This window comes from Rhinatrema bivittatum, chromosome 6, assembly GCF_901001135.1.
Source record: "Rhinatrema bivittatum chromosome 6, aRhiBiv1.1, whole genome shotgun sequence".
NCBI classification, from domain to species: Eukaryota; Metazoa; Chordata; class Amphibia; order Gymnophiona; family Rhinatrematidae; genus Rhinatrema; species Rhinatrema bivittatum.
In genome coordinates this window covers 351306693-351319783 of record NC_042620.1, presented here as the reverse complement: position 1 = coordinate 351319783, position 13091 = coordinate 351306693, and the positions used below count along the sequence as shown (strand labels likewise).

General features: G+C 49.4%; 1 protein-coding gene across 1 annotated transcript in view; it reads right to left on the bottom strand.

Annotated features, from left to right (window-relative positions):
* The window catches only part of MAP7D3 (MAP7 domain containing 3), a 948456-nt gene that overhangs the window by 689901 nt on the left and 245464 nt on the right, over positions 1-13091 (bottom strand).

Here is a 13091-nt window from a genome sequence, read left to right as displayed (position 1 = left end):
ACTCTTGAGTAAACAGGCTACACAAAACAGCTTGCCCAAAATTACTATCATTCTTGAGAAATTATCCACATACTAATGGTCGTGAACGTGTGAACTGATGACCAAGTTGCAGTTTTGAAAATATCTTCAATAGGTATGTCTCAAAGATGAGCACTGAAGTAGCCCTGGCTCTTACTTGATGAGCCTTGACAAGAGTCCACAAGCTGAAGGCCAGCTAGAGGCGAAGGTGTGGAGGGAACTCCAAGTCGCCGCCCTGCAGATCTCATTCACAGGTATCGCACGAAAGTGAGCCACCGAAGCTGACATTGCTCATACAGAATAAGCTTTGATAAGGCCCTCAAGTTGCAGTCCCGCTTATGCATAACAGAATAAATACAATCTGCCAGCCAGTTTGACAAGATATGCTTGGACACTGCGACTCACACTCTCTGTTGGAAGCATCCATTGCCAGCATTACTTGATGCACTAGAACCGAACGGGAATTCCTACCTTTAGAACATTTGGGCCTAGCCACAATTGGAGGGCTCCCTTCTTATCTGCAGTGACCCTTTCACAGATCGATAAGGGCTGAAGCAACTGATCCCACCAAGCATGGAAACCCCACTGAATAATCTGCGTCTAGAGGCAGATATCAGAACTACATTGACCACTGCCACCATATGTCCCAAGACAACAAGAATTTCTCAAGTTAGGATTTGACACTTCTGTAGTACAGTTTGGATCAAGGCTCTAAGGCAAAATGTTTGTTCCAATGGGAGGAAAGCTCTCCTCTAGGGAGTCTATTCACATCCCGATGAACTTGATTCTTTGGGTAGGAACAACGTTCAACTTGGTAAAGTTGATAATGAACCTAGCAACCTAAAGACCTGGATCGTCTTTTACAGGGACTCAAACACCCTTCCTTGCAAAGGCCCCATCACTAGCCAGTCATCCAGGTAAGGAAAGGCACAAATTCCCTGGTGACAAAGGTGTGCCGCCACTACCGCCAGGCATTTCATGAAGTCCCTCGGGGAGGCTAAGACTCCAAAAGAGAGAATAAGGTATTGGTAGTGAGAGGAATCCATTAAGAAATGGAGGTATTTCCAGTGGATGGGTATGTGAGCATATGCATCTTTCATTTCAATGCACACATCTGGTCCCCTGCTTAAAAGAAGGGCAGAATGGTGTGGAGGGAGTTCATTTTAAACTTCTCTTGTAACGGTCTTGTTCAGTTTTTGTAAATCCAGAATGATAATGCCATAGTAGGAATAGAATCCTCTGCCAAACTCCCTGAGGGTAGAAGAACTATCACCCGGTGGCTAAGAAATTAATCCACCTCAAAACAAAGAGGGCCGAGTGAGACAGATCTGGATTGAAGGCTGAACAATGGTGCAGTGCTGTGGGATGGGAGAAGGGCTAACAGTATCCAGACTCCACAATGTTTTAGGACTCAATTCAATAGCTCTGGTGATCTTCTGCCACTCTTCCAGGAAAAGATGAATACCCCCTCCCTTTATTGGAGGGGTCAAAGCCTTAGGGTCGAGTCCATGCAAGAACTAGGCCCAACCCGATTCAGAGGTTCGAACGGCTCCTTGAAAAAGACCTGTAGCACGAGATTAAGATTCCATTCCGGACAAATGCAGCGCAGAGGTGGACGGAGATGTTTGACTCCTCGAAGAAAACGCACTACATCCGGATGAGATGCCAAGGCCTTCCCCTAGACTCTCCCTCTGAAACAATCCAAAGTGGAAACCTGGACCCGAAGGGAACTATGGGCTAATCCTTTGGATAAACCCACCTGCAAAAATGACAAAATATGGGATACCGACATCTGAAGAACGTCCAATCCCTGTTGTCCACACCAAGTCTCAAACCCCTTTCATACCCTGGAATAGGCTAAAGAGGTAGCAGGGCAATTCACTTGGAGCAGCATGGTAATTACTGGTTCCGAATACCCCCTCATGCGCAATCGCCTCCTCTCAAAAGCCAGGCCGCAAAACAAAAGCAATCCTCCCGATCGGAAAATAGAGGAACCTGACGCAGGAGATCCGGTAAATGGGTCAGGCGTAACGGTCCGTCCACTGCCAGCTGCACCAGATCCACGGATGGCAAGGCCATTCTGAAGCCACTAGAATCACTGATCCCGCGTGGCCCTCTACACGCCTGAGTACCTTTGCTATCAGCTGCCTCGGAGGACTCCTGTCAGCCATGGACATACAAGGGCATCGAGCCCCACTGCCCCAGACACCCTCCGGCAGCTGAAGAAACTTTGCATCTTGGTATTGAGACTTGCTGCCATGAGATCGAACTGCGGGGTTCCCCACCGTTTGCAGAGAATCAGGCCCTCTGAGAGAATTCCCAATCCCCCGGATCCAACTCCTGCAGCCTGAGGTGCTCTGGGTGTTTGCCCATTTGATGCCTCTGCAGAGAGCCTTGTTGTCCCGTTGGAATCCTCTTTCACAACAATATTTCCTGCTCCTGGCTCTGATGGAGTCAGCCAGGGCCAGTCTGGCCTAGTGGATGACGCGGAACAATCTGGAGAAGGGGATGCCTCTCGAGGTCCTGGAGTGGGTGGTGGTCACCACGGATGCAAGTCTTCGGGGCTGGTGGACAGTTTGTTTGGGCAGGTCTGCTTAGGGCCTTTAGCCGATGTCGGAACAGACATGATCCATCAATTGCCTGGAGATGAGAGCGGTGCGCCGAGCTCTGGAGCAGTTTCTGGACGCTGTTGACTCCTGCGACATGGGAGGTGGTGATTCCTTCGAGATGAAGCTCTGCCCACTCGAACAGCAGCTGAACCTCCTGCGCTACCGTGGGTCTCTTGGTTCTTCCCTGGCGGCTGATGTAAGCCACCATGGTCGAATTCTCCGAGAAAACTCGCACCATCCGATCGCGGACCAAGGGTAGAAACTGCTCCAGAGCTCGGTGCACCGCTCTCGTCTCCAGGCGATTGATGGTCCATGTCTGTTCCGACATCGACTAAAGGCCCTAAGCAGACCTGCCCAAACAAACTGTCCACCAGCCCCGAAGACTTGCATCCGTGGTGACCACCACCCACTCCAGGACCTCGAGAGGCATCCCCTTCTCCAGATTGTTCCGCGTCATTCACTAGGCCAGACTGGCCCTGGCTGACTCCATCAGAGCCAGGAGCAGGAAATATTGTGACAGAGGATTCCAACGGGACAACAAGGCTCTCTGCAGAGGCATCAAATGGGCAAACACCCAGAGCACCAGTTAAAATGTGGATGGCATCGAGCCCAGGACTTGTAAGTAATCCCACAACTTCGGCACCTGTAGACGAAGCAGATGCGCTATCTGCTCCTGAATTTTGTTCACCCTGTTGTCTGTAACAAATGCTCTGCTCCGCTGGGTGTCAAAACAGGCTCCCAAGTATTCGAGGGAACAGGAGAGAACCAGATGGCGCTACTGCACATTGATAACCCATCCTAGATATTCCAGGAGCAACCGAACTCGGTCCACGGACTGCACTGATTCCTCTAGTGACTTCGCCTGTATCAGCCAATCGTCCAAGTACGGGTGCACCAGGATTCCCAACTGTTGCAGCGCCACCGCCACTACCACCATCACCTTTGTAAAGGTCCGCGGGGCGGTGGCTAGCTCAAAAGGCAGCGCTTGAAACTGATAGTACTGTACCAGAACCATGAATCTGAAAAACGTCTGGTGCTCCTGATGTTTGGGGATATGCAGAAAAGCCTCGGTGACATCCAGAGACGCCAAAAACTCTCCTCCCCTTATCAGTCAATCGCTGCAATTACGGTGCTCAACATCTCCATCCGAAAACGTCGTACCTTCAAACTCTGGTTGACTTTCTTCAGGTCTAGGATATGTCAGAATGCGCCTTCCTTCTTGGGCACCACAAAATAGATGGAATATCTGCCTTGTCCCTGTTCAGACACTGGCACCGGTGCAACCGCCTCCAGACTTAACAACCGCTGAAGCGTTTCCTGGACCGTTGCCCACTTGCTTCAGGAAAGACAACGCGACTCCAGAAAGACCAACCGCAGTGGGTGAGAAAATTCTAAGGCGTAGCCGTTTCTCCCCACGCTCAACATCCACCGGTTGGAAGTGATCTTGGTCCACTGCCCGTAGAATCGGGCCAGCCTGCCCCCAATTACCAAAGTGGACCTGCTGAATCTCATTGTGAGGACTTATTGCCACCCACACCCTGGGTGGATCCGCCTCTAGATGACCTTCCAGCCCCTCGAAAGGAATGTTGCCTATGCGAGGACTGTCTTGGGGCCGAGGCTGCCAAGGACCTCGTCTGATGAAAACGTCTGGACTCCCAAAAGCGAGGCCGAGAAGAGAAAGCTTTCTGGCCGGACCCTTTTGGGTGGAACCTTGGACTCTTTGGCCGCACCCTTTCGGGTGGATCCTTGGACACTATAAGGCGGATTTTAAAAGGCGCGCGAATAGCCTACTTTTGTTTGCGCTCCAGGCGCAAACAAAAGTAGATTTTAGTAGATACGCGCGGAGCCGCGCGTATCTGCTAAAAACCTGGATCGGCGCGCGCAAGGCTATGGATTTTGTATAGCCGGCGCGCGCCGAGCCGCGCAGCCTACCCCTGTTCCCTCCAAGGCCGCTCCGAAATCGGAGCGGCCTCGGAGGGAACTTTCCTTTGCCCTCCCCTCACCTTCCCCTCCCTTCCCTTACCTAACCCACCCGCCCGGCTCTGTCTAAACCCCCCCTTACCTTTGTCGGGGGATTTACGCCTCCCCGCGCGCCAGCGGGCCTCCTGCGCGCCGGGCCGCGACCTGGGGGCGGGTACGGAGGGCGCGGCCACGCCCCCGGACCGCCCCGGGCCGTAGCCACGCCCCCGTACCCGCCCCCAAAACGCTGCCGACACGCCCCCGAAACGCCGCGACGACCGGGCCCGCCCCCCGATGCCCCCGACACGCCCCCCTCGGAGAACCCCGGGACTTACGCGAGTCCCGGGGCTCTGCGCGCGCCGGGAGGCCTATGTAAAATAGGCTTCTCGGCGCACAGGGCCCTGCTCGCGTAAATCCGCCCGGTTTTGGGCGGATTTACGCGAGCAGGGCTCTGAAAATCCGCCCCTATGGCAGTTGACCATGCCCACGGGGGGAGAAGTCCCGAGAGGGGTCAGGCTCAGCTTTGGGACACACAACACAGAGTTTTCTCTTTTATTAAACAGAGTTGAGAAGCCACCAGTGGTGGCAGTAGTGAGTAGAGATGAAGCCCAGCTGGGCTAGGGTTCCTCAGGATACTGGAACAGCGATTCTCTCTATGACTGTGCTGTAGTGGAGAAAACTGAGATAGTGAGTACAGTGGAGCATGCACAGAGTTCAAGTATAGAGCCTTGTTGATAAAGTTACTCACACAGTGGTTTCTCCCGGAAGGTGACACAGAAGCTGGAATATAGGCAGGCCCTCGAGGAGCGAGTACCTGGTTCCAGGGAACAACTCTGAGGAAATAAAGTTGGTAACTCACTGATGATGTAGGCAGCAGTTTCTTCCAAGCAGAAGAGTTAAGTTCAGGCAGCAAGTCAGGGAACATGGGTCCTCGAGGAGCGAGTACCGGTTCCTGATAGCGACCTGAAAGAAATTGAGAGAGGCCCCCAAGGAGCAGGTACCCCGTTAGGATAAAGTCCAAAAGTTGGAGAGGCAGAATAGCTAGGTACTCTCCGTAAGGAGATCCCATCTTGCTAACTCGATTAGCTAGCAAAAAGTGTAGGCTTTTGTATCCAGGTTGCGTGACGTCATCACAGGGGGACACCTCTGAGGTTCGCGCCAAAGAGAGAAAAAGAAGCAGGGCCGCGCGGCATGTGCGCCCTATGGTACCTGGACAACATGGCGGGATGCAGCGCCCAAGACGGACCGGGGACACCGGAGAGGATGGGAGGCAGACGCCGCAGCAGCCAGACGTCCATCAACCGCGGGAGGAGTCGCAAAAAAGGTAAGGTGGGCGGAGTGGAGACGTTGGGCAGCGACAGTCGTAACAGTACCCCCCTTCAGAGGGCGGTCTCCTCTGCAGGTACCAAGTTTTGGCTTCAAAGGATGCGCAAGATGAAATTGATGGAGCATCTCTTTATCAAAGATATTAGCCCGAGGCTCCCAAGAGTTTTCTTCGTGGCCGAAACCTTCCCAAGAAAGAAGGTATTCTAATGTTTTGCCTCGTCTTCGGACATCAAGAATAGCTTCGACCTTATATTCTAGGTCATCTTCAGCATTGATGGCAGGTGGTTCCTGAGACTTGGAAGAGAATTCACTGAGTATGAGAGGTTTCAAGAGTGAAACGTGAAAAGCGTTGTGGATGTTTAGTCCGGGTGGTAGCTTCAGATTGTAAGTGATGTTGCCAAGACGTCGGAGGATTGGAAATGGTCCAACATAGTGAGGAGCAAAACGAGTGGAGGGTAACTTCAGTCTGAGATGTTTGGTGGATAACCAGACTTTGTCACCAGGTTTGAAGACAGGCGCTTGAGAATGGTGAGAATCATAAAACTTCTTAGCACGGTCATTCGCTTTACTTAGCATGTCTTTCGTCTGAGTCCACAGATTATGGATTTCATCAGCAGTAGATTGAGCTGCTGGGGATGTCACTGAGAGCTTCAGTGGAAGTGGCGGTGTTGGTGAACGTCCATATACCACTTCAAAAGGTGTTGATCCAGTTGATGTTGCTGGATGAGAATTGATGGCGAATTCAGCCCAAGGTAACAGTTCAGCCCAGTTATTCTGACGGCAACTCACGTAGGCTCGAATGAACTGTTTTAAGGTTCTATTCATCCATTCTGTTTGGCCATTTGATTGCGGATGATAGGCTGAAGTGTAGTCTAGAGAGATGTCGAATAGCTTGCACAAGGCCCTCAAGAATCTTGTTGTGATGAGACTATATGTCTTGGTAGGCCGTGAAGGCAAAAAATGTGCGATATGAAGAGCTTCGCAAACTCCAAGGCTGAAGGTAAGCCAGGCAGCGCCACAAAATGGGCCATCTTGCTGAAGCAATCGACTGTTACCCAGATGGTATTCATTCCTCCAGAAAGGGGTAAATCGACTACAAAGTCAGTAGTGATGAGTGACCAGGGCTATTCCGAAGCTGGCAGCAGTTGCAGCAATCCCCACGGTTGGCCAGAAGCAGGTTTATTTTTGGCACAGTTGGTACAAGATGCCACGTAGGATAGTCTATCTTTTTTGATAGTAGACCACCAATAGAACTTCTGGATCTTGAGCAGGGTGCAGCGTTGACCAGGATGGCCAGCCAGCTTGGAATCGTGCACCCAAGAGAGCACTTTTTCTTCCTGATGTGTTTAGGTACGTTGGTATACCAGCGGGCACAGAATGTGTAGTCGCCAAGATGACTTTCTTCGGGTCAATTATGTGCTGAGGTTCTTCAGGTACATCCTCCGAGAGAAAGGAGCGTGACAAGGCATTGGCTCTGGTATTCCTGTCTCCGGGGCGATATTTAATCACAAAGTCAAAGCGATTGAAGAATAAGGACCATCTAGCTTGTCTGTGGTTAAGACGTTGCGCATGGCGGAGATATTCTAGATTTTTATGGTCCGTGAATACGGTTATTTGATGTTGAGCGCCTTCGAGCCAAGGCCGCCATTCCTCTAATGCTAGCTTAATAGCCAAGAGCTCTTTATCTCCTATCCTATAGTTCCTCTCTGCCGGGGAGAAACGTCGTGAGAAGAAAGAGCAGGGACGTAAGGATTTGGAGTCTCCAGTTTGGCTCAATACAGCCTCCACACCATCCGAAGCGTCAACTTCTACGATGAATGGCTTGTTGGGGTCAGGATGACGCAAGCATGGTTCCGTGGAAAAGGCAAGTCTTTAATTTCTCAAAGCGGAAATGGCCTCCGCAGACCATTTTGAAGCGTTGGCACCCTTGCGGGCCATTGTGGTCAAGGGCACTATTAAAGAAGAGTAGTTCTTTATAAAGCTTCTATAATAGTTGGTAAACCCCATAGATCGTCTCAGAGCCTTCAGGCTGGTAGGTTGGGACCAATTTTTAATACTCTCTAGTTTTTGAGTGTCCATCTGGAAGCCATCTTTAGACACGATATAGCCAAGAAAAGGCAGAGTCTTTATGAAATTCGCACTTGGATAGTTTGGCGTAGAGCCGGTGTTCACGGAGTCGGCATAGTACTTGCTTGACATCCTCTAGATGAGTTGGCAAATCCTGAGAAAATATCAGGATATCATCCAGGTATACCACGACACTCTTGTACAAAGGGTCCCGCAAGATGTCATTCATCATGTTCTGAAATACAGCAGGTGCATTGCACAGGCCGAAGGTCATTACTAAGTACTCAAAATGGCCGTCTCGAGTATTGAAGGCTGTTTTCCATTCGTAGCGAATGCGAACTAAGTTGTAGGCCCCCTTCAGGTCATGTTTTCAGAATATTTTGGCCCCCTGAAGCCGGTAAAACAGCTCCGAGATTAAAGGCAGGGGGTAGCGGTCTTTAATCGTGATCTCGTTCAGACCTCGGCAGTCGATACGTAAGGTACCGTCCTTCTTCCCCACAAAGAAGAAGCCTGCGCCGGCTGGAGACTTCGATTGTCTAATAAACCCCTTCTGTAAATTCTCCTCGATGTATTCAGAAATAGCCTTATTCTCAATCACTGAGAGTGGATAAACACATCCTTTAGGAGGTTCAGTATTGGGTTTCAGTCTTATGGCACAGTCATAGGACCTATGCGGAGGAAGAATGTCAGCAGCTTCTTTGGAAAACACATCACTAAAAGATGAGTATTAAGGCGGCAGTCCCGGGATGAGCTGGAGTTGTAGGCATGCAGATGGTAGGAGCAATCTCCTTAAGGCACTTTCCATGACAACCTGGGCCCCAGCGGGAAAATTCCAAGGAAGCCCAGTCACATTGGGGTTGGTGCAACTGCAACCAGGGTAACCCCAGGACGATAGGATGCATGGCCTTCTCTAACACAAAGAAGAAAATTGACTCTGTATGGAGAGCTCCGGTGCGAAGGGTTACCGGTTCCGTTTGGCAAGTCACGTCACCCGGTAAGGGCTCCCCATGGATGGAAGATAGGAGTAGTGGAACCTTCAAAGTGACGAGGGGAATCCTCAAATGTTCCACTAGGCGTCGAAGAATAAAGTTGCCTCCTGCCCCTGAATCCACCAGGGCAAGAGTTTGAAACTCAGACAGTCCGTAGATCAAGGAGACTGGGAGAGAGAGCGGAGGAGAGGGCGTAGTAAGGCCTAAGAAAAGTCCTCCTGCAGGACTTAGGACCGTCCATTTCCCGGACGAATTGGGCACGTTGGGACATCGTGACCAGCCTGTCCACGATACATACACAGACCATGCCTCTTCCGAAATTTTCTCTCTTTAGTAGTCAAATGACTGCGACCAAGTTGCATCGGTTCATCTCCACTGGCAACAGGAATTACTGGAACCATCCGAGGTGCAGGTTTAGCACTAGCCTCCTTCTGACCTGGTGCTCTATTAGGCCGGAGTTCTTTCACCTTATCACGAAGCCGGTGGTCGATTCTAGTAGCCAAAGCCACTAGTTCATCCAGCGAGTCATGGGTTTCATGAGCGGCCAGCTCATCTTTCAAGCGAGTATCGAGGCCTCTGGAGAAGAGAGTTTTCAGGCATTTGGGGTCCCAGCAGAGTTCTGTAGTAAGAGTCTTGAACTCTATCGCAAAATCAGTCAGTGGTCGGTTGCCTTGCTTCAGGTCCACCAGAGCAGAATCGGCAACGGTCACTCAGGCAGGATCGTCAAAAACGGATTTAAATAAGTCCAAAAATCCATCAATATCCTGCAAAATAGGATCCTTGCATTCCCACAGTGTTGAGGCCCAAGACAAGGCCCTTCCATCAAGATAAGATAGATTGTAAGTAGTCTTGGCAAAAGCTGTGGGGAAGTGAGAAGGCTGTAATGAAAAATGCATGCAGCACTGGTTTAGAAAGCCCCTGGTTCTCTGAATCTCTCTCGAGAAACGAACTGGAGCAGCTAGCGGTACAGAAGTCTTTAAAATTACTTCAGGTAACTGACCTTCCTTACTGAGTCTTCTGTGCATGCAGCTGATGGAACGCTGAAGTGAGTTTCTCCAATGCGTCTTGCTGTTCAGCAATGCGCAGGGCCAGGCCCGGAATGGCCTGCAGGGCATTGAGCTGTGCTGGATCCATGGAGTTAGCAATCTGTTATTGTTTGTAAGGTTTTGGGTGGACCCTTCGGCAGCCAGACGTCCATCAACCACGAGAAGAGTCGCAAAAAAGGTAAGGTGGGCGGAATGGAGACGTCAGGCAGCGACAGTCGTAACACAGCAATTGTGTAAGTATTGCACAATGTAAAATTATTGGGCTGCAATGCGGACACTGAGCATCAAGCTCTGGAAAATAATCCAACAATATAGGGTCCTTACTCAGTGGCATGTTGGAAAAGATTCTAAGTTTTATAACTTGTTTTACACTGACTCCACTAACACAGACTGACGTGGTAGTTGAACTACTCCAAACCCTGGGGTTTCTTCTACTCTATATTTCAATTTCCTGGCTAGTAGAGACCATAAAGCTGATTTCTCCCATATTCCTGTTTGTAAATGCAGAAGGATGGAGTGAATTGGGATTTCTCCAGTCTCTGATGGACTTTCAAGAATCCCAAAGTCTGAAGACCTCAATGCGGAAATCCTTGACCATATGGACATTGTCTCCCATCACCTTACTCAGCATGTTCACAATTCTGGAGCATGAGATGTCGTCTGGTGGTGAAGAATGCCACAATGGATCAGGTAAAAGGTCTGTGGGAATTTCCATACCCTTCTTTGGAACCTATAGGTGAAGGAACACTAACCGATGATACCGATGATAAAGACAATCAGGGTAGTGTCTTCAGTGATCTCAGAGGGAATTATTCCCAGGGCATGTTACAGGGGTGGTGTCCCGTGTATCCCACTCAGACTGGATAGATTCTTTTGTAGAGAGAAATAGTTGGGGGCTAGATCCTTCCACTGGGATTTCTGTTGGTACTCCCAAGGAATGGAAGAAACAGAGACTCCCCTTGAAGGAAAGCAGAGTTGCTTACCTGTAACACGTATTCTCACAGGACAGCAGGATGTTAGTCCTCACATATGGGTGGCATCATCAGGATGTCAGATGGTGATTTAATGTTCCTGTGGAATTACAGGGAACATTGAGCAAGAACTGTCTCTATTTAGTGTAAGTAAAACAGCAAGTTGCCTCCACTAAATTATATATGAGGTCTTCACTCACCATATAAATATTAGATACAATAGTTTCCACTTTTTTGATGTTGTTCAGCATTAAGTATCATCAGGATAGAGCCCAATCATGGAACACTTATGTCAAAGTTTCTAGAACTTTGACTAGCACCTACTGGGCATGCCCAGCAATGCACTGACCCTGCATCCAGCAGGGGTCCCCCTTCAGTCTCGAATTATAGTAAAAATGTATGTGCGAAAAATAAAAGAAGAAAAATGAAAACGAACCCAACTCCACGGGGTGGCAGGCGGGTCTCATGAGGACTACCATCCTGCTGTCCTGTGAGAACACCTGTTACAGGTAAGCAACTCTGCTTTCTCACAGGACAAGCAGGATGGTAGTCCTCACAATCGGGTGAGTACCGAGCTGAGGATGCCAGAGCAAAGCACCAAATGCACCCAAAGACATGCAATAGGTGTGAAAATTTGGTTAGGAAGGCATCCTGAACGGGTCGGTAGAAGGATGTTGGAAAGTTAAACTGAAAACAAGTTGCGTAGAATGGACTGGCTAAAGATGGAATCCTCTGTGCCAGCCTTATCTAAACAATAATGGGCTGCGAAAGTATGGAGAGAACTCCAGGTAGCAGCCTTACAAATATTAGCAAGTGGTACTGACCAGAGGTGCGCTACTGATGTCGCCATGGCCCTGAGCGAGTATGCTTTTACACGGTCTTGCAGCGAAATGCCTGTTAGCTGGTAGCAAAAAGAAATGCATTCCACCAACTAGGAGGAGAGGGTCTGCTTTGCCACAGGATTTCCCAATTTGATGGTATCAAAAGAAACAAACAATTGAGTAGATTTCCTGTGGACCGACGTGCGGTCTAGATAGAAAGCTAGAGAATGTTTGCAATCCAAAGAATGCAGAGCCTGTTCTCCTGGGTTCGAATGGGGCCTCGGAAAAAAGGTAGGTAGGATAATAGATTGGTTAATATGAAATTCCAACACTACCTTCGGCAAAAATTTAGGGTGAGTGCGGAGCACTACCCTATCATGCAGAATTTTAGTGTAAGGCGGGTAGGTAACTAATGCCTGCAATTCACTAACTCTGCGAGCGGACGTGATCGCAAGAAGAAAAGCTACCTTCCAGGTAAGATATCAGAGATCACAGGAGTGGAGAGGCTCAAACGGAGGTTTCTTGAGCTGTCCCAAAACCACATTAAGGACCCAAGCAGGGGCAGGGCGTTTTAAATGGAGCAAGCCATTAAACGTGATACTAAGGGTTGTGTCGAAATGGAAACATCTCCTATACCCTTATGGTATGCAGACACTGCACTAACATGCACTCTGAGAGGAAGGTTTTTAGACCTAACTCTGTCAGATGCCACCTCGCAGTGGAACAAGTGAAGGGGTCTATGGATATAGAAGTACACCAGACCGTAAACCTCTTCCATTTACAGCGATAAAACCTTCTTGTGAAGCCACCAGGATTCGGGATACTGACTCTGAAAGGTTAAGAGATTGGAGTATTAACCTTTCAACATCCAGTTTTTAGCCCTAACTCTGACAGGTGCCAGAGGTAGTCCAGGAAGGGGTCTATGGACATGGAAGTTCACCAGACCATAAACCTCTTCCACTTAGAGCGATAAGACCTTCTCGTTGAAGGCTTTCAAGAAGCCACAAGGTCTTGGGATACCGACTCTGAAAGGTTAAAAGGTTAGAGTATTAACCATAAAGTATTATCCACCATAAAACCACTACAGTTACTGCAAAATGCCGCTGCTAGAGTACTGACTGGAAATAAAAAATCGGATCACATCACCCCAGTATTAAAAAGTCTACACTGGCTACCAATCATTCAGAGAATAGAATACAAAACCCTGACGATCATCCATGACGCAGTACACAATACAGATAACTCCGCAGTCAGTAAAATGTTCCACCCCCACAAACCTCAACGG